The 23,166-nt window shown below is 43.1% G+C and overlaps 1 long non-coding RNA gene across 1 annotated transcript; it reads left to right on the forward strand.

The window, feature by feature from the left end:
- The first annotated feature begins 1,427 nt into the window (after positions 1-1,427).
- On the forward strand, positions 1,428-10,684 carry LOC115175822 (uncharacterized). The gene is made up of 2 exons (XR_003872107.1): positions 1,428-1,826; positions 8,535-10,684. It is a non-coding gene; the product is annotated as an uncharacterized LOC115175822 (long non-coding RNA).
- Positions 10,685-23,166: the final 12,482 nt, after the last annotated feature.

Here is a 23,166-nt window from a genome sequence, read left to right on the forward strand (position 1 = left end):
CTAACGTGAACACAGCATGTGATAACCCTAAGATATTTCATTATGTTAACATACATAGTTATATAGATATTATATTCATCAAGAGCTTTTTCTATTTGTTTATTGTTTGGGGTAAATGTCTTCTGAGAATACATTGGAAATGAATCCCTAATCATTACATGAAAGGCTTCAAATTGCAGAGTGTGTGTGTGTGTGTGTGTGTGTGTATTATACTGTGTGCTCCTCTGTTGGCTGCTGTCATCTTGATGAGATGCCCCACCTTGCTGCAGATTGAAAGGGTTCTCTCTGGCTTCCTCCCTCTCTCTGGCTTCCTCCCTCTCTCTGGCTTCCTCCCTCTCTCTGGAGTCATCCCTCTCTCTGGCTTCCTCCCACTCTCTGGAGTCATCCCTCTCTCTGGCTTCCTCCCTCTCTCTGGCTTCCTCCCTCTCTCTGGCTTCCTCCCTCTCTCTGGAGTCATCCCTCTCTCTGGCTTCCTCCCTCTCTCTGGAGTCATCCCTCTCTCTGGCTTCCTCCCTCTCTCTGGCTTCCTCCCTCTCTCTGGCTTCCTCCCTCTCTCTGGAGTCATCCCTCTCTCTGGCTTCCTCCCTCTCTCTGGAGTCATCCCTCTCTCTCACACGCTCTCTCACGCTTATGCTCATGAAACACTCATCATTTCTTTGACTGAAGAAGAACATGAAGCAACAATGATGTTCTTTGTTGAGTCTGATGATGGCAAAGAGAGGTGCTCTGTATGTGTGTGTTCTCTGTTGATCTCCATTGATTTGAACAACAAAGGGGCACGAGCAAAAACAAACCTACGCCACATTGTTCCAGCAGTTGTGAATAACAGTCTAACGAAGTGGCTGTAGGTTTCTATTGTACTGATTAATAACAGGCCATACTGATAGGCCTCTATGCCAGTGCCATGATATTTACTAAGAATTTGCTATTTGATAGTGATTTTCTACGTGAGTCATTGAACACCTCGCATTCTGATAGCGGATTGGATGTCAGGTTGGAAGCTTATTTAGGACCAGTAAATGAAAGTCTTACAATGTTCAATTGATCTCATCATTCAAAAATAGCTGTATTGATTTTGTTATAATACAGGCCTACTACAGTAGATACTTCCGGCCACATTACAAGAGGAGGCTTGTTGTCCCCTTTGACAATAGTTGCTTTAAATAGAATTCCCACACTTGGTAACATGATTAGTCTCAACATTAACACCATGATTAGTCTCAACATTAACACCATGATTAGTCTCAACATTAACACCATGATTAGTCTCAACATTAACACCATGATTAGTCAATTAGTAGACAAATACTAGGGAGAAAAGCTTGTCCTGCATATATTGAGGCAGACTGGACATCTGTAGACTACTGGTTGTAAGGTTGTGTGGCACTGTATTTGGTAACATTGTTTATTAAGATAATAATTCTGTGATATTTTTGTATTTTTTTATATTGAAAGCTTTTGTCCTCCATTACAAAACCTACTGTATGTTTGTCCACTCACTCTTCACATTCAATACTTTGCCATAATATGAGTGCATCATTTGTTTATACTTCGTCTGCAGGTGTGTGTGTATCCCAGCCTAGCAGCTTCTACTCTTCGCTGAGTGGGTCCGGGACGGCCCGAGGGGTTGGCTGTTATCTTTGGTTATCTAGCTGTATGAGTGGTGTACATTCTTCATAAAGCTAGATAACCGAAAGTAACAAGAATCCCATTACGCTCCTGCGAGGCCGGTCTCTTGTGCCAACCAACAAAAAAAACGAAATGGGCGACGCTCGCGAGGAAGTAACTGTCGTTTGTGCCCAGCCGACCAATCAGAAGACTTAAAGGTACAGTATAATGTCAGACTCAATTGTCACTAAGGTAAGCTCACATGAGCATGTGTCGTACATTTTGGGGGACATGTGTGTATCGGAGTTAAGAGCGTACCGTAAACTCACTCCACAGCAAGCTTGAAATGTCGCTGACGGAGCCATCCAAGAGGGATCTCTTGTACTGCTTAATCGGTTCGCATGTCGTCAAAGAGGGCGGTCGCGTGTGTTGCGAAGCAGAGAATCACTGGTTCAAGCCCAGTATGGGGCAGTTGGACAGTGGAGGAAGCTACTGTAAGCTGTTAGCAGCAGACTCACCCCTTTCAAAAAAAAAAACACGTTTTTTGTTGAAAAACATATGGCCCAAATAAGGGGACTGTGCATAGGATGCATTTTCTATTTTCTACATGGTGCGTTTAGGTGTATTGCTTTCACAACTAGTTTAGGGATGATTGTTTTAGGCTCATTGATATCCTTTGCCGGTGTGTATTCTTGTGGATTTAAGTTAATGAGGCTTCGAGGTGGCCGAAGAGGCAAGCCATTATGGTATGATATACAGCATGAAACATAGGTAAGCAGTTCATGGCGCAACTTCATGAAAGGTGTAGCTGTACGAGTAACGGTGATAATTGGATGACCATCAGTATTGTCAACACTGACAAATAAAGCAAGGAGAGCGAGACAGAGAGAAAGCGCGCGAGATACTTAGCTGTTTCTCTACTGCAGTGATAGAGTAAAATACATCACTCCTGCACAATGACCTCCCTCAGACTTTTCTCCTCCATCTACAAGCAAAAGAGGGTCCAAATGTCTTATCGTTCACTGGCCGAGCTAGCCAGTAAGTTAGCGATTCAAGTTAAAAAAAAAAATACAAGCATTTTTGCCATACACCAATGACTCCTCTCAACCATGCACAGCACACGCGCACACACACACAACACACACACACACACACACACACACACACACACACACACACACACACACACACACACACACACACACACACACACACACACACACACACACACACACACACACACACACACACACACACACACTCCTGCAGCACAATCATTTAGCCAGAGCTTGGCCTCCTGACAGACATTTTTTTCTTCTCTCTCTGATTCTGGCTCTCGCTCTTTCTCCCTCGCTACTCTCTCTGCCTCCCCCTCTTTCTTTCTGCCTCCTCCTCTCTCTCTCTCTCTGTCTCCCCCTCTCTGTCTCTGTATGCCACCCTCACCGCTTAAAGATTTAGGAAGCAAGAAGTGGATCCAGTAGAATGGGTAGACATACAGTACATGTGTAGATGGATTTCTGCGGACATACGGACATACTTCCACGCAAACACACCCCCCATTCTGTGGTATTCACACAGAAAGCATACCGTACACATATAATCCAAGCATCTTCATATCGGCCTGCGTCACTAATGTCAGGGTCTCCAGAACGGCTGCTTGTTTTGCATACTGTACTTTTCAAGCTTGGGCCGAGGGCCCTTAGACGGCAGGTACCACCTCAAGTGGCAATTAGTGGCGCCATTCAGGTACCCATGCGGCACCCCCTCTCTAAAAACATACTCTACCCTGCTCCTCTTTCCCTGTCTCTCACCTACCACACTCTTGTTCACAAAGAGGCGTCCATCTTACATGCTTTGACTAAAAATCCAGAACTTATCTCACGGTTTTGCTCTAAGCAGAGGCAGTGAGGCAGCTTAGCTTTTCTCCTCCAGCCCTGTGGTTTTTCCTCCTGTACAAAGTGTACAGTGTTTGCTGATTTACTTGCCGTTCACTCGGGGAAAAAATGTGTCCGTCTATTTGTTCGGTGATTCTTTTTGTTAGTTTTATTAGCTGATTAGTCGATATAGGTTCATTCTATTTTCACTGGTCTGATTATTTTGTGTGGTGAGGCTAGTTCCATTTAGTTGTTTCTCTGGTGTTTCAAAGTGTTAGAATATATCGTTTTAATTCTGGTCAAATCTGAGGGTGATGTATTATAAATTAGTAGTTTTGTTGACTTTAATGCCATTGCGTTATAAGTGTGGCCAGCTTTTACGAAACTGAAGTGGCCCCAACGAGTCAGAGGCACAAAGCAAATGCGTATTGCTCAAGAGCCCAACCCACAACGTCCCTCTGCTCTGCTCAGATAAACTGTACGCTGTGCTAATCAAGCTTCAAAGTATTTAGTTTGTAGATAAAACACAACTGATTTGCAGTTATTTGATTATTTATAGTGCTAGCCGTAGCTGGACACTGCTAAGTATTGTAGCATAAATTGTCCACATAGATGGGGGTATTGTGTAAATGATCTGTAGAAAAAGTGACTGTCACTGGACCTGTTAGTACACTCAGTCTTTGCAGTACTTGTAGCCGTCTCGCATCTCTGTTCCCTTTTTGTATACATTGGTGTCAATTAAAGATTGAATTTGTTAGCTGATTGAGCTTCCCTATTCATTAGACTTGATGTTTGGTGAGCTTTTTGAAATACTTGCCACTGTTCTGTACTGTAATCCCAATTGAACAGCTAGCTGTAGGTTTAAGACGGAGATTCTAACATGGAAATAGCAATCAGCCATAGCGATTGTTTGTTGATTCGACAAAAGATCTGCGGCAGTCTTTTTGCTCTAGTATGGGCCACCGTACTTTTTCCTTCCACACTGCCGCCTGCAGTGAAAGAGGATTTTTATCCCACGTTTCTGATTTCTTTCTCACTCTCTCTCTGTCATTCATTTCATTTCATTCTCCTCGTTTTTTCCCAGCCTGGATTCTCAGATGGTTGGTTCTGATTTGCATGTATTTGCATAATGAATGTAATTTGCATGCTCAGGGGCAGACTATACCATGAGGACGGGTATGTTGGCTGCTTGTGTGTGTGTGTGTGTGTGTGTGCGCGTGTGTGGAATATATAGCAAAAATAGTCAGGTCATCTTGTTGTTCATCCATAGTGTGTATATCAAATGTTTATCTAGTTTTTTGTGCACGTTTTGACATATACATCTCCTCCAAATATTAATACTGTAGTAATTATTTAAGCATGCGTGATATGTGTCAGTGTATGGATGTTTGTGTGTGTGAGTGCATGTGCGTGAACCTGAAAAAGACATGCAGGCATGTCCCACTCATTGGCCAGTAGACCTGACAATCATCTCCCTTCCTCTATCCCTCCCATCCCCCTATCTTCCTGTCCTGGTAACCATTCTGTAATGCACTGACTAAATGAAAGAGATTCACTTCTCTATCCCAGCATCCTTCACTCTCTCCCTCCTCTCCCTCCCTCCCTAGTTTGCCCCCTTCTCCTGCACAACGAGTCACAGCCCTGCTGCCACCATCTTAGAATAGGACTAGGACTGGCACAAAATGGCAGTAAGTAAAAATAACATAGGTAGTGTTATTTTAGCGTCCTATTCCTAACCCTGAGCCTTCCACCCATCGCGCTTTGGCCCCCCCCTCGCCTTCCCGCGCCATTGGCTGCCTCGAGATGGCGTTAATTACTGGCAGTGTGTTAATTGCATAGATCGCACCGAGGGACATGGGAGGAGGGGATGTGATTTGAGTTAATCACGAAGCCACTCGATTTTTTTAATGTCTTTTAAGCTGGCATTCTGAGGGGCAGCTGTGGTCTTCCTCATTCTCATGCAGTGTTCGTTGTGCCCTTCTTTGCGATGAGGCTGCAAATGGCGCCGTTCAGCCATTTTGTGAATTCAGAACCGCTTGCGAAGAGGAATTTATTTTACCTGACTTATTTCGGCGACATTAATTCAATCAATTGAGGGTGTTTTAATTAGGAGTGCATATTAATGACTTAACACGGTGGGTCTATTTGCATATGGGGCATGCAAGCGTTCTATATTCATGGAGCATGTAGATGAGGATGGTTAGATCATGTGAATGATAACCTGCTATACACACGTATACACAGCATTTTATCAACACAAACCACTGTGTATACATGCGTAGACACTAGAGACACACACACACACACACACACACACACACACACACACACACACACACACACACACACACACACACACACACACACACACACACTGTCTACAATACCCTCACACAGAATATTAACTCCAAAATCTTGAGCACATGCCTTAATACACTCAGAAATATACATAAAACTATATTTTGTACACAGAGTTATTGGACATTTGATCCACTGACAGTTGATGCATGGCCAGTTCTTATTTCAACTGAACTTCAATCAATGTGCTATTGAAAAAAAAAATTTGGGAAAAGTACAGTAACACCCCTTTTCATGTTGTCAGGTGACAGAATTGGTTTAATCCCGAGAATAACTACTATGTGAGTTTAGAGGAAACCGGTCGAAGCGGGAAATAAAGTCACACACACTGACGAGATGTTTTCCAACGTCTGGTAAGACAATTAACACTTCTAGTAGTGATGATCACTCTGTCCAAGTCCATGGAAACTCAAGGGGCCAACTTGGGAGGAGAGAGGTGGAGCACACAGAAAGAGAAATGAGCAAGAGGGGGCTCCGTAAGAGAGCAGAGTGAATGAGAGAGGGGAGAGAGAGAGGGAAAGAGTGAAGGAAAGAGGAAGGAAGGGGAGACCGATGAGGAGAGAGGGGAGACAGTGAAGTCTCAATAGTGAGTGGCTTTCTTTGTGTTTCCGTGTGAGGTTTATTTTGGGAGAGGGGGGTGGGGCGGTTCAGCCTAGCCAACAAGCAGAGCATTGTCCTCCGTTGGTGCGGCGGCACTTGTGGCATAACGCCATTATTTAGGCCAGTGGAGGGATAGGGGTCTGGAGACCGGCTTAACCAAAACGCCAATTAGACCCGGCTCGCCCTGATTAATGGAAGGGGAGGATTGGCAAACAATGCCGCCCATTGTCATGGTAACCCCCCCTCCTCTGGACCCCCTCCCCCCCACCACCTTTGTTTGCCATAGGAGTGCTTAGAAGCCATAGATTAACATGGTGCTCTTGTGTAGCCAGTTCTTCACCCTCTCCTCGTCACATGAATCTCTAGTTTAGGAACTGGAGTTGAAGAACTGAAGTTGAGGAACAGAGTTTTCCCTTGCTGTCAAGTTGGCTTTCAAGTAGACTAGACACACACACACACACACACACACACACACACACACACACACACATTATCCCTTCATAATGCTAAATATCAACATTCTGATTTGTTTGAATGCAAACAAGATAGAATCAAAGAAATACAATTAAAGTTGGACTTGTAATAAGAATGATCTTTTTATTGTATTAATATGTTACAACGTTAATGTTACATTATAAATCCTTTTTAAATATTGTGATGAGGAAGTAGGAGAATTAGGTCGTCCAACTGAAACAGTATTCCCTCAAATGTTTTGTTGGCGTTTCAGCTTAGTGTTAATCACAGACTGTCTAATACTGGGGTCCACATTTCCATACGTCCTACTTTATTGTTTATTTAAAGCGTATGCACTGAATAATTAGCTCGCCGCGTACTCCAATCAGGGGCATGCAAATGTTGGTTGCCATGGCGACCTCATCAGGGCCCCCCGCCAGCCGCAAACAGGACATAGACAAATAAAGCGTGGGAAAACACTAAGGGTCTCAGACAATGACAGTGGTGTGGCGATGGAGACTGAGAATGTGTTGGGAATGGATGAGGATGGGAGGGAGGTGGAGGGGGGGAAGTAACTGGGTGTGTGTCTGTTGGGATGGGGTGGGGTGGGGTGGTGCAGCTTGTGTCTGGACTGTAGTTACTAGACATGTGTGTCTCAATGGGGGGGGGGGGTAAAGGCATATTGCAGACCTGTCTAGCTAGGTCTGTGTGTGTGAGGATGGGTGTCCAGCTGAGGACAAGTGTATCAAGTCAGAATATTAAATGTATCTCAACATAAATGGCAGCTGTACTACATGACATATTTCATGTTAAGACACATGCATAGAGATGTATACCACTTCAGAGAATCCTATAGCTATCTATATGTAATATTACCACAGGGCTTGGGATGAGTAATGTATTTTAGTTTTTTTTTGTCATCTCCAAATCCTCCTGGTGTTTGAGTCTCTTCACATGACCCATTTCTAAGGTTGGTAGAACTTTAGCCCTGGCCCCATTCCAATCCAATACCAATCCTCCCTTCTCTAGGCCCTTGACGAGTCTTAGGAGACCTGAAAGGACTGGGTTCATGTAGGCCTACGTAAGTGATGTAATATGGACGGACGCTCCACCTAAGCTATACCAGATGGCTAGGTGGAGTTGGCACCATATATCTATTTTTTATTTCACCTTTATTTAACCAGGGAGGCTAGTTGAGAACAAGCTCTCATTTACAACTGCGACCTGGCCAAGATAAAGCAAAGCAGTGCGACACAAACAACAGCACAGAGTTACACATGGAATAAACAAACATACAGTCAATAACACAATAGAAAAAGTCTATATACAGTGTGTGCAAATGAGGTAGGATAAGGGAGGTAAGGCAATAAATAGGCCATGGTGGCAAAATAATTACAATATAGCAATTAAACACTGAAGTGATAGATGTGCAGAAGATGAGTGTGCAAGTATGCATTGCAATCCTTGTAGTGTAGATCCACTCACACACAGGCGGTCCATGAAAAGGAGCAAATTATTGACTCAAATTGAATCCCATTCTAACCAAAATCCCCCTCTGCTTCGCCCTACTACTGCAAGCTTGCCTGTTATACCCATGAAAATGAGCCCTTTTTAACCTCTGCCCTTCTTCAATCCCCCTAGGTGACCCATCACATTGAAGTTATGTCACAGCCAGTCCACCACCTTCCGCCGGCCACCCCACCTCACCAATGGTGAGGTCCATTTCCGAACGTGGTGGTGCCCACCTGACCTAAATGGAACCGGATTGGCTCCTCTTCCATTTTTCTCTGCCCCAATATTTAAACCTGAAGCCCTTTGTGGACGTTGAACGATCCCCTTTTGGTCGGGGTGAACTTTAGGCACATGCCTGGACATGCCTGACAAACTGAAAATGGGGTAATGTACTGTTGGGTCATGGATACCAGTGGATACCCAACCACAGCTGCCTCTGTGGGCTTCATCCCCAGACCGTCTTTGGATACACCAATCAGAGGAGAAGTTGAAATGGACCACTGTGAACTAGTGTGTCTCTATCCTCCGACAACTAACTGACTGGATGCATGGACAGAAATGGAGGGTGTGAGATGTGTGTGTTCTGTGTTGTGATGGTACACTGTCTTCTCTGAGACGGCTCTACACACAGCTGTGTCTGTCACATCTGCAATACATTCGACACGGGTCAGCATGCTGATCTGTTCATGTGTGCTGTGCTTGTTTGTGTGTATGTGCTTGTTTGTCTAAGCGCATACACTTTGAGTCACCCTCACTCAGAGCAAGTTCTGTTCTGGGATTGTAAGCAACACACGCACGCACATCACAAATCATAGTAAATGTCTTTTAACCTCCTTATGGTTAACGGACATAGGATTTATCATGTGCTTATGCTACCTGGCAAAAATAATATTTGCAGCTGGAGGAGGTTGTATGGTTTAGTAGTAGAATTGCACTGCAGCACTGATTTTATTATCAAGGGGAGGTTACAACTGGTAAATAAGTATCTTATATTGGACAGCCCACATAGTATTCAGATAATTTATGTATAGATAGAACACGTACAATTAATTAAAATAGAAACATAGAAATGTGCTAATTGAGTGATTTAAACAATTGTAGTATAGAAATCAGAGTAGGACGATAATTTGTGTTATTTAGTTTACATAATGGATATGAATACTAGTTAGAATTTCTCAAATTATTTTCAAAATGTGAAAATGTGTGTATTTTCTGTTGTTGTGTATATTATTTCTATGCATCTTTTGAAACCTATGCAAATTAATCCACAAAGTAGATATTTTAGAATTTGCTAATGACGATCATTCAATTTCTCAGAGGGTTTAGATTTTTCCCCAGACAATCTGTTGTATACTGTAGGGTGATGTGAGAGATTAGAAATGAAAGTGCAATACAGGAACGTTTCTGAGCCCTGGTCCAGACAGCAAAATGTGTCGGGATTTTACAGCGTTTTTCTCAACTGATTTGGATTTTTATATATTTTTTATAAGTGTATCAATATCAAAATATAAACATTGGAATGTTTAATTTGCTTAACTGTCTGAGTCTTAAATTAACGGATTGACTAGAAAGTTGCATATACAGTTTTCCAAACAATTATTTTGGGATTTCATGTGAACATTTTTACTCTATGCAACTTTTATACTTTGTAACTTTTTGTAATACATAATATGACTATCATTCAGAGCAACTGCAATTCGTATTTTTTTCACTGTTTAAGACTTCATTTGAGAAACTATGCAATGGCTGTATAGTAAATATGTTTGATAGTGTGATGTACTGTACGGTTTTACAACAATGTGTACTCTACATGAACAACAAATGTGTACTCTTTGAGCATAGTATGTAATAGCCTGTAAATATACTGTACGTTATCAAGACCGCACTATATGTAGTTGGTTATGGGCAATTTGTTGTGAGGAATGTGCAATCAGAGTGCATGTGTGCACTACATGAGGAGTTTAAACTGTAAACAGTCAGCGTGAAGTGTGTGTAGAATGATGCATCATGTAGAAAGCAAGAGTACAATAGATGGAATGTGTGCAATGTGTGTGGAGGCATGCACTACGCTGAGGGAGAGTGCAATGTTTCAATGACAATGTTGGATTTTAAAGAGATGTTTGCATGAGTGCACTATGGCCCACAAGATCATAGACTGTTAGGCATGTTTGCAAATGACCTGTGAATCCTGACTGTAGGGGACTGACTCGTTCTTGTACCATGGACTCTGTACGATTAAGTCAACACAATAAATGTTTACATTTAAAAAAGTAAAAACACACATGTCTATCTGGAATTTCAATCTATTCAGTCTGTTTTTCATTGAACCCATATCTTCGAATCAATTCGAGCTCAGTGTAAGTTTGCGTTGAGAATTCATAAATGTGGAGAAAAAAGTGAAATACCAAAGGGATCATGAGTTTTGCCGCAGTAAGAAAGTTACCTGGAATGACAGAATTCCAAGATCCAGGGCCTGGAGCGTATACTGTATAAAATAAATAGTACTTTAGAGCCAAATAAAAGAATTCCCTGAAGATCTTATTGTAATCAGGTTTCTACAGTAGAGTACACTTGTTTCTTCAGCAGGCCTACGGTTGCTGTCATATTGAGGGACAGTTTTTAGTGTCAACCAAGGAGCCATGTGTTCAGACGGGAACATAAGCACACACACAAATGATCAATGTTTACACGGTTGCGCAATTTTAGAGTAACCACAGGCCGCATCTGGGCAATATTTGGGACACCGCGACATGGCCGCCCGTAAGGAAGCACGGGCCAGTGGAACAGCTGCTTGTTATCATCAGAACTGAGAAAAGCAGTGCCATTTTACAGGCAGCTCTTTTGTGTCAATAGTTGGCTACCAATTTAACAGCTTTATACAGTCTTACCAGGTGATTTTGTGGAATGTGTTGCTATATATTATGCAGCAATCCTGCCTTTGTTATGCATATACCACCACTTCCAAGTAACGATACTGACACTACATTTACATTTACATTTAAGTCATTTAGCAGACGCTCTTATCCAGAGCGACTTACAAATCGGTGCATTCACCTTATGATATCCAGTGGAACAACCACTTTACAATAGTGCATCTAAATCTTTTGGGGGGGGTGGGGGGTTAGAAGGATTACTTTATCCTATCCCAGGTATTCCTTAAAGAGGTGGGGTTTCAGGTGTCTCCGGAAGGTGGTGATTGACTCCGCTGTCCTGGCGTCGTGAGGGAGCTTGTTCCACCATTGGGGTGCCAGAGCAGCGAACAGTTTTGACTGGGCTGAGCGGGAACTGTGCTTCCTCAGAGGTAGGGAGGCGAGCAGGCCAGAGGTGGATGAACGCAGTGCCCTTGTTTGGGTGTAGGGCCTGATCAGAGCCTGAAGGTACGGAGGTGCCGTTCCCCTCACAGCTCCGTAGGCAAGCACCATGGACTTGTAGCGGATGCGAGCTTCAACTGGAAGCCAGTGGAGAGAGCGGAGGAGCGGGGTGACGTGAGAGAACTTGGGAAGGTTGAACACCAGACGGGCTGCGGCGTTCTGGACTACAGCTTGTGCACCTGCCTTTGGAGCACAGGGTTGCTGGTTTGATCCTAGGCAAAGTCAACTACCCTGATTGGTACACGGACGTCAGAAGTGGGATCCATTGACAGGCATATACATCTAAGATGCAGAGGTACTTGCAAATTGAAGCACAGAGATGAGCTTCCCGGAGGAGGAAGTGGAAATAGTGTAGCAATACTATTGGAGAATCACAATTGCATTTCCTTGAATCTGACCTCATCCAATGGGTTTTGAGAAAATGATGAGTGAGGACATGAGGCATCAAGGAAATTAGATTCTCCCACTGTCCACTTCCAAAAAACTTGACTCAATGCGGACTGCGATTAGTGTGCTCGCCTGAGGAGCACAGGGTTGCCGTTTTGATCCTAACCAGATTCAGCTGTCCTCTGACTTTAAGACAATACATTACAAGTGCTTTAAAAGTTCCCTCTATCACTAACACAATCATAGAAAGTGTTACAGTCATGTTGCCAATAGCACCAACAATATTTTTGAAAGTTTGTAACTTTATGCACTTCTGTGTCTTCATGTTTTTATGCCAAGACATACTATACCGCACAAACATAGAAATGCAAAAACATTTTTTTAACTGAGTTACAGTTCATATGAGGAAATCCATCTATTTAAATAAATTCAGTAGGTCCTAATCTATGGATTTCACATGACTGGGCAGGGGCGCAGCCATAGGTGGGCAGCCGTGCTTCTAGCTCCTACGCAACTTTGCAGTATTTCATTTTTTGGTTTGTTATTTCTTACATTGTTAGCCCAGAATTTTTTTTTGTGTTATTACATACAGCCGGGAAGAACTTTTGGATATCAGAGCGCCGGTAACTCACCAGCATTACCAGCGTTACGACCAGGAATACGACTTTCCCGAATTGGATCCTTTGTTCGTACCCCCCAGGGCAATTGAACTGATTCCAGATGCTGATCCAAAACACAGACGGTGGAGAAGAGGGATTCGGAGTGAACTTCTAGTCCGACTCAGGAGGCGCGCACACCACCCACTGCTTCCAAGTATATTACTCGCTAATGTTCAGTCTCTGGATAATAAAGTTGACGAGCTCAGGGCAAGGATTTCCTTCCAGAGAGACATCAGGGATGTTTCACTGAAACATGGCTCTCTCGGGATATACTGTCTGAGTCCGTACAGCCAGATGGGTTCTCAGTTCATCGCGCAGACAGGAATTAATATATCTAAGGGAAGAAGAAAGGCGAGGTGTTCGTTTTATGATTAACTACTCATGGTGTGATTGTGATAACATACAGGAACTCAAGTCCTTTTGTTCACCCGACCTAGAATACCTCAAACTGGAAATCACATATCCTGAGGATGCATTTATTGTAGCTGGGGATTTTAACAAAGCAAATTTCAGGAAAACGCTACCGAAGTTCGATCAACACATCCACTGTACTACTAGCGCTGCTAAAACACTCGACCACTGCTACTCCAACTTCCGGGATGCCTATAAGGCCCTTCCCCGCCCTCCCTTCAGGCAAATCTGATCATGACTCCATTTTGCTCCTCCCTTCCTGTAGGCAGAAACTCAAACAAGAAGTACCCGTGCTAAGGACTATTCAACGCTAGTCTGATTAATCGGAGCCATGCTTCAAGATTGTTTTGATCACGCGGACTGGGATATGTTCCGGGTAGCCTCCGAGAATAACATAGACGAATACACTGATACATTGACTGAGTTCATCAGGAAGTGTGTAGGAAATGTTGTACCCACTGTGACCATTAAAACCTACCCTAACCAGAAACTGTGGATAGATGGCAGGATTTGCGCAAAACTGAAAGCGCTAACCACCACATTTAATCATGGCAAGGTGACTGGGAATATGGCCGAATACAAACAGTGTAGTTATTCCCTCCACAAGGCAATCAAACAGGCAAAACGTCAGTATAGAGACAAAGTAGAGTCGCAATTCAACAGCTCAGACATGAGACGTATGTGGCAGGGTCTACAGACAATCACAGACTACAAAGGGAAAACCAGCCACGACACAGACACTGACGTCTTACTTCCGGACAAGCTAAGCACCTTCTTCGCCCGCTTTGAGGATAACACCGTGCCACCGACGCGGCCCACTACCAAGGACTGTGGGCTCTCCTTCTCCGTGGCAGATGTGAGTAAGACATTTAAGCGTGTTAACCCTCGCAAAGCTGCCGGCCCAGACAGAATCCCCAGCTGCATCCTCAGAACATGCGCAGACCAGCTGGCTGAAGTGTTTACGGACATATTCAATCTCTCCCTATCCTAGTCTGCTGTCCCCACATGCTTCAAGATAGCCACCATTGTTCCTGTACCCAAGAAAGCTAAGGTATCTGAACTAAATGACTACCACCCCTTAGCACTCACTTCTGTCATCATGAAGTGCTTTGAGAGACTAGTCAAGGATCATATCACCTCTACCTTACGTGACACCCTAGACCCACTTCAATTTGCTTGCCGCCCCAATAGATCCACAGATGATGCAATCGCCAGTGCACTGCACACTGCCCTATCCCATTTGGACAAGAGGAATACCTATGTAAGAATGCTGTTCATTGACTATAGCTCAGCATTCAACACCATAGTACCCTCCAAGTTCATCATTAAGCTTGAGGCCCTGGGTCTGAACTCCGCCCTGTGCAACTGGGTCCTGGACTTCCTGACGGGCCGCCCCCAGGTGGTGAAGGTAGGAAACAATAACTCCATTTCGCTGATCCTCAGCACTGGGGCCCCACAAGGGTGCGTGCTCAGCCCCCTCCTGTACTCCCTGTTCACCCATGACTGTGTGGCCATGCACGCCTCCAACTCAATCATCAAGTTTGCAGACGACACAACAGTAGTAGGCCTGATTACCAACAATGACGAGACAGACTACAGGGAGGAGGTGAGGGCCCTGGGAGTGTGGTGCCACTGCCTGCTCACCCCGCTATCATCCAGAAGGTGAGGTCAGTACAGGTGCATCAAAACTGGGACCGAGAGACTGAAAAACATATTTTATCTCAAGACCATCCGACTGTTAAATAGCCATCACTAGCACATCAGAGGCTGCTGCTCTATAGACACAGATTTGAAATCACTGGCCACTTTAATAATGGAACACTAGTCACTTGAATAATGTTTACATATTTTGCATTACTCATCTCATATGTATATACTGTATTCTATTCTACTGTATCTTAGTCTATGCCGCTCTGACATTGTTCGTACAAATATTTATATATTCTTAATTCCATTCCTTTACTTAGATTTGTGTGTATTGTTGCGAAATTGTTAGATATTACTTGTTAGATATTACTACGCTATTGGAGCTAGAAACACAAGCATTGCGCTACACCCGCAATAACATTGCTAAACACGTGTATGTGACCAATAACATTTGATTTGATTAGACTTTTGATTTTGAGGGCTTAAGTCCACCCACTTGGGAGCCAGGCCCTGCCAATCAGAATTTGTTTTTCCCAACAAAAGGGCTTTATTACAGACAGAAATATTCCTCAGCTGTCCGGGTTGCTGGTCTCAGACGATCCCGCAGGTGAAGAAGGATGTGGAGGTCCTGCACTGACGTGGTTACACGTGGTCTGTGGTTGTGAAGCCGGTTGGACATACTGCCAAATTCTCTAAACGATGTTGGAGGCAGCTTTTGGTAGAGAAATGAATGTTCAATTATCTGGCCACAGCACTGGTGGATATTCCTGCAGTCAACATGCCAATTGCACTCTCCACCCAAAACTTGTGAGATCTGTGGCATTGTGTTGTGTGACAAAACTGCACATTTTAGAGTGGACTTTTATTGTCATGCTGTTTAATCAGCTTCTTGACATACCTCACCTGTCAGGTGGATGGATTATTTTGCAAAGGAGAAATGCTCACTAACAGGGATGCAAAAAATGACAGAAATAAGCTTTTGTGCATATGTAACATCTCTGGGATCTTTTATTTCAGCTCATGAAACATGGGGCCAACACTTTACATGTTGCGTTTATATTTTTGTTCAGTGTAAATGGTGGACAGCATGAAAGTTAAACAGTTAGTATTTTTGCAGATTTATTCCATTCTCATCTGGACCATTTTTTGGAGAAAACATAACCCAAATAATAACATGACAGGTACGTCTGAAGTCAGTCTTGGGGACTTAGCCTTATCTCGAGAGAGCAGAAAGTTAGGCGAACCCTCTCATTTGAAAAGAGTAAAAAACAAAAGGACGTGTCTGGGAGCCAAGTCGTGGGAATGCCGCCCAAGGGCCCGATTAGCATTCCAAAACGCATGTCTCTGTGGGTTGTCTACTACAAGAGTCCCCCAGGACTGAAGAAGGGGTGGGTCGAAAGATGGAGGGGGTGTAGAGAAGGGCAGACGGGAGATGGTGAGCAGACAGCTCCACAAAAGGAGGCCGAGTATTGGGGGGGGCTTGAGGGTAGGCTAAGGAAAACATGGATCTCTAGGGGACCGAGACAGGGTTCAAGTTCAAGGGTACGTCCCAATCTACATTTTATCGACCTGTGCCAAGTTCCCAAAGTCCTGTGGTGGGAAAGGTCCACATAGTTGGCCAAAACTTGTCTGAGACCAAAACCCTGTCAAGGGGTCCATAGTACCAAGGTGATTATAGTAAACTAAAAATAAATAAAAAACGAAAATTAGAAAAACAATTTAGTTAATATAATCATTTAGAAAAAAAATGGATTACTAAAACTATACTGAAACGATTCTTTGACTGCAAAACTAACTAAACAAAATAAAATACATCATAAATTATGCACAGAGCATGAGCATGAACCATAGGTGTGAACAATGGCTCAGCAAACCCAACACCGGCAGTGGTCGGTCGCAAAGCCCTGTATGGGATTATTTTGAGTACATTGCTCGAAAGGACAAAGGCAAAGATACTATAGTGTCAGAAGATGGCAGGCTGTGTGGAACAGAGATAAAAAGGAAAAACCCAACCATCCTCAAAGTTAATCTGAACAGCACCCACAAAGAATTTTAGGATAAAGACAAGGTGAGGCAGTTATTATGTTATTTTTGGAATTCAGTCAGGATTCGACTCCTGGTATTATATGAACACAAATAAGACGTGGCAAATTTGAAGAATTGCAGAAAATTTGCTTTAAAACTGCACATTTTTCTCTCTGCCAAGAAGGGTGGAACAGTTTGAACAGGGTCGCATTGGGTTGTGAGGTGGGGGTTTGTTACTATGCCGATAAATGACAATATCCATTGGGAATTTTGCCACCTAGGAAATGTGTGTAACCTGGACCATCTCAAGCAATACTGGAGTGCCCATGTTATAGACCTACGACACATACATACAACTAACTGAAACTAAACTGAATTTAAAAAATATATAAAATAAATCACAAAACGATAATGAGATTGGTCCATACACATTGGATCTAAACAGACACATTTGTCTTTGTAAATCTGTAGGAATATCACAGTACCAATTATCAGTTACTTGTAAAAGAGTATTATTCTTTTTTCTTTGATCTGACTTGGGGCTTAGATGAATTGTTGAAATAAATCGCATGTGGTGTGCTGATCTAATGAACCTTAATTTGTTTGGTACTAGTAAAAAGAGATTAGGCATATGCTTATCCTGGAACTAAAGCACAACATGCAAGGCATAGGAAGCAAGTCACCACAGAGACTGAGAAATTAGACAGGGTGCAGACTCAGAAACACAATGCTTACTTCCTCTCCAGTCCATGACCCCTGCAGGGCCAATGGTGTGTGTGTGTGTGTGTGTGTGTGTGTGTGTGTGTGTGTGTGTGTGTGTGTGTGTGTGTGTGTGTGTGTGTGTGTGTGTGTGTGTGTGTGTGTGTGTGTGTGTGTGTGTGTGTGTGTGTGTGTGTGTGTGTGTGTGTGTGTGTGTGTGTGTGTGACCAACATATCCTTCTTAGACAGTTTGTTAAATCCACAAGTTATGTGACCCTTGACCCCCTTTTGATGACTGGCCTGTGTTCTGATAGGCCTCTGGGGATGTCCCAACAAAGACACCTGTGGTGCTCTCCTTTAGCCCTATTCAGTGCTTAGCGCAACAGATACACCCTCCTCGTCTTAAAGGTAAGTGCCATGGGCAAATGGGCGGGGAAAGAGACTGGCAAGGGGTGTATTGATTGAAAGAGCTCAAAAAAAGTAATTGCAGAAATATGCTGCAATCATTCCTTTCCAGCAACACTGTATTTGCGATGCTCACTGCTTTTTCACATTAGGAAAATGTCCTATGTACGTACAAAATAGGAGGACAGATTTCCAAGTAAGCGATACAATTGGGCAGAAAAAGACCTGAGTCTTGTCTATTTAATGTAAATATTATGGTTATTTAACTCACTGCGTGTGCTTTTATGAGGAAATGTCACACTGACTGGTAGGGCTGGCAATTGCCAGAGACTTCACAATACAATATTATCACGATACTTAGCTGACGAGATGACATGGATTGCGATTCTCATGTTTCTATGTGTATTGGGGAAGGGGTAAGGGGGTTACCTAGTCAGTTGCATAACTGAATGCATTCAACCGAAATGTGTCTTCCACATTTAATCCAACCCCTCTGAATCAGAGAGGGGAATTGTGATTCGATACTGTGATTTTATTGCGATTCGATGTTCCATGCTCACCATATGTCTGCTGCAGAGGGACAAGAGAGAGCCATGAGAAAATAAGTGTTGATCAGTCACAGAAATAAAAATTGGCCCCTTATTTAAAAAGAAGACGAGGAACACTCTATAAAGAAAAAATACAGGAGTTTTGGTGCAGGTACAGCAAACTAGCGCAAAAATAATATTGTGATATTGTCAAAATGATACGATATATCGTCAAGAATAATGATGTGTAACTGTATCGATTTTTTTCCCCATCACTACTGACTGGACAAGAAGTAGAGCTAAACCTTTACACTAATGTTTAGGAAATTACTAATCCCCAGTTTATTGCAATGTGACAGAGAGGGTTAAGGCCAAAGGAAGTGGTTCTTGACCTCCGGTCTAAGTGATCCTGAAGGCTGGTGATGAGGTTGACCTTTTGACCTCCCACGTGCCGGAGCAGACTCAGAGGTCAAGCAGGGGTTAGGGGTCAGAGTGGAGTCCCTCAGGGACAGTCAGAGAAAAGGAAGTTGGGGACATCCTAGCTATCAGTGGCACTCAGCACACACTCACAGGCACGTGCGCATGCACACACACACACACACACACACACACACACACACACACACACACACACACACACACACACACACACACACACACACACACACACACACACACACACACACACACACACACAGAGAGATATAGCAAGTCATTCATGGTGGTGGGTTTACGAAGTTGCCTAGGCAATGTTTGTGTGTGTGTGTGTGTGGGTGTGTGTGTGAGTGTGTGTGTGTGTGTGTGTGTTCACTCACTGTGTTGTAGTCAGACCTTGACAAAGCCTAAGGACCCTAACAATGACTTCCCTTGAAAGAAACGGAATGCATTATGCACTTGAAAGCACATTTGAGCATCCATCCATATCCAGCAACTGGCTGAGAAAAGAGTATTGTCGGCTATCTTCTTCTGTCTACAAATCAGACACATTCACTTGCTTCCTTGTTTCCCACAAATTCAGTCTAGGGCTGTGGACATTTTCTTAAGTGAAGTATCACTTGAATAAACAAATAATAGGGGGTCTAAGGAGATGAGAAAAAAACTTCACATTGATTGGGGGGTATAAAACCGTTCAAGACACAGACACATATATAGTACCAGTCAACAGTTTGGACACACCTACTCACTCAAGGATTTTTCTTTATTTGTACTATTTTCTACATTGTAGCATATTAGTGAAGACGTCAAAACTATGAAATAACACATATGGAATCATGTCGTAACCAAAAAAGTGTTAAACAAATCAAAATATATTTTACATTTGAGATTCTTCAAAGTAGCCACCCTTTGCCTTGATGACAGTCTTGGCATTCTCTCAACCAGCTTCATGAGGTAGTCACCTGCAATGCATTTCAATTAACAGGTCTGCCTTGTTAAAAGTTAATTTGCCGAATTTCATTCCTTCTTAATGCGTTTGAGCCAATCAGTTGTATTATGACACCTCAGATTGCAGTCCAAATAAATGCTTCGCAGAGTTCATGTAACAGACACATCTCAACATCAACTGTTCAGAGGAGACTGCATGAATCAGGCCTTCATTTTTAATTTTTAATTTTATTTAACCCTTATTTTACCAGGTAAGTTGACTGAGAACACATTCTCATTTACAGAAACAACCTGGGGAATAGTTACAGGTGAGAGGAGGGGGATGAATGAGCCAATTGTAAGCTGGTGATGATTGCTGCAAAGAAACAACTACTAAAGGACACCAATAATAATAAGAGACTTGTTTGGGCCAAGAAACGATGGACATTGGACTGGCGGAAATCTGTCCTTTGGTCTGATGAGTCCAAATTTTAGATTTTTGGTTCCAACTGCCGTGTCTTTGTGAGATGCAGAGTAGGTGAACGGATGAGCACCGCATGTGTGGTTCCTATCGTGAAGCATGGAGGAAGAGGTGTGACGGTGCTTTGCTGGTGACACTGTCTGTGATTTATTTAGAATTCAAAACACACCTAACCAGCATGGTTACCACAACATTGTGCAGTGATATGCCATCCCACCTGGTTTGCGCTTAGTGGGACTATCATTTGTTTTTCAACAGGACAATGATCCAAAACTCACCTCCAGGATGTGTAAGGGCTATTTGACCAAGAAGGAGAGTGATGGAGTGCTGCATCAGATGACCTGGCCTCCACAATCACCCTACCTCAACCCAATTGAGATGGTTTGGGATGAGTTAGCCCGCAAAGTGAAGGAAAAGCAGCCAACTAGTGCTCAGCATATGTGAGAATTCCTTCAAGACAATTGGAAAAGCATTCCAGGTGAAGCTGGTTGAGAGAATTCCAAGAGTGTGCACAGCTGTCATCAAGGCAGCTTTTCTGATTTGTTTAACACTTTTTTGTTTACTACATGATTCCATATGTGTTATTTCATAGTTTTGATGTCTTTACTATTATTCTACAATGTAGAAAATAGTAAAGATAAAGAAAAACCCTTGAATGAGTAGGTGTGCCCAAACTTTTGACTGGTATTGTACATAAGACATGGCAAGAATATCACCCATGAATGTGTCATGGCACTTTGGAGGGTTTTTGAGCACTTAATTACACATATGTAAAGACTGGGTCAGACGGAGCAGATAAGGCCCTTCAGTCTGTCTGTGTCAGACTGTGGGAGTGTGTCTGACTGACTCTGTGTGGTGTGTGTGTGTGTGTGTGTGTGTGTGTGTGTGTGTGTGTGTGTGTGTGTGTGTGTGTGTGTGTGTGTGTGTGTGTGTGTGTGTGTGTGTGTGTGTGTGTGTGCGTGTGCGTGTGTGTTCAGCGCTATCGATGAACGACTCTTGGATGAATCCAATTAACTAATTAAAATGTGTTGGCGTTTCTGAGTGGGCAGGGACTATAAATATTGTACATACTGTATCACAAACTAATAGAAAGGAGGGGGTAGCCTGGGAACAGTCCAGGGTAGACAAGTCTGTCTAGGTCTCCTCTTTTCTCCAGGGTCCTGGGTGTGTAGTCTGCAGCCGGACAGAGGGGCGGGGTGAGAATCCAAGAGGCGGGACCTTCCAACATCAGCACATCTATTTGTTGTCTGCCAGGCATAAAGGGGAGGGTTCAGAGGGCAAATAATTTCACATGAACTGGGATCTTTCACATGCTAATGACTTCAGGGAATCCCAACACGCCGGGAGTGTTGAGTGGAAATATGGGGGGCACTAGTATAGCAGTATAGAGTATGTGCATCATGGGGTATCGGTGCTAGCCTCATGTCACCAGCTCCCCAAAGTGGAACATTTGGTAGTTTACCTGAGGTTTATTCAATAGGGACACTAAGTTTGAATATCTTTTATAGAATTCTGATGAAGCGGACAAGCTGGTCATATTACTTTATTCCACGTGATAGAGAATATATGCTACATTGCTTGTTTTGTCACATAAACTGACATTTGGCAAACATTTTAGAATTTTAGCAACCAGTCAATGGCGGAGCGATTTCTATATATTGCGCCTTTAAGCAGTTTGTTTTATGTGTTGAACTGAGGGTGTGTGGTATGTATGATCGTCTCTGACTAGACCTACTCTTTGTGAGGTTATGGCATTGATAGTGGGATAGTGTTGATGAGACCAGCTCCAGACAGTGAGGGTCTTTTGTGACCACAAATCGTGTGAGCCAGACAACTGCACAACCACTTGTGGGGACTCTGGGATACGTGCACAAACGTGCATTTGCGGCACAAGCTCTCACTATGTAGCAATATGCTGATCACCTGATCAAAAGCTTCAGGTTCAAAGAGCACTGAATTTGGAAAACTTCTTAATTCATTTCTTCAGCTTTGAATGAACCTCTCATTAATGCTGCATATCATTATCAGGCACGAAAGGGGCATCAAATTAACATGCACTTTATTATTGTGCAGACTGCACAAACACACACACACACACACACACACACACACACACACACACACACACACACACACACACACACACACACACACACACACACACACACAGAGACATTGTACACATTAGCAATGTAAATGAACACATTCAGTGTTCTCATTCGAAGGGAGAGACAATCTTACTTATCAACTTTCATGATCTATGATTTGTAATATTTGTCTTGCAAGATGGTGTTTAATTTAATGCAGGATGCCGGCTAAAATTTCAAGCATGCATGCATGCAATTTCAAACATGCGACCTCATCCGAACTTCAGGGAAATGACTGCTGCCTTACACATGTGCCATGCACAATATTCTTTGAGTCTACGCTTGCCTTTCTGAGTCCAATGCTAAATTGGAGTTATTCCACATCCCTTTTGATTGTGATTTGGTCAAGTGTGAAACTCTCTATCTAGAAACAATTGATCCTTGATTGCAATACGGTTTTGGAAGCCTTGAACACTCAACTTAATTATCAACCAAAAAGAACTTTACAAATACAAAATATACACTTACCGTTAACTGTTTTACCACAGATTACCAAAGTTTTTTTGTGAAACACAGCTTCGAGCCAATGTTATTTTTTGTGTTCCCTCCCGTGTTTCCATTAGCTCAGAAAGTGCAGCGCAAAACATCTCAGTGGGAATCTGGTGTACAATTATAGTATCTTTTGTATTTGTCAAATTAT

Source organism: Salmo trutta, chromosome 36, assembly GCF_901001165.1.
Source record: "Salmo trutta chromosome 36, fSalTru1.1, whole genome shotgun sequence".
Lineage (NCBI taxonomy): Eukaryota > Metazoa > Chordata > Actinopteri > Salmoniformes > Salmonidae > Salmo > Salmo trutta.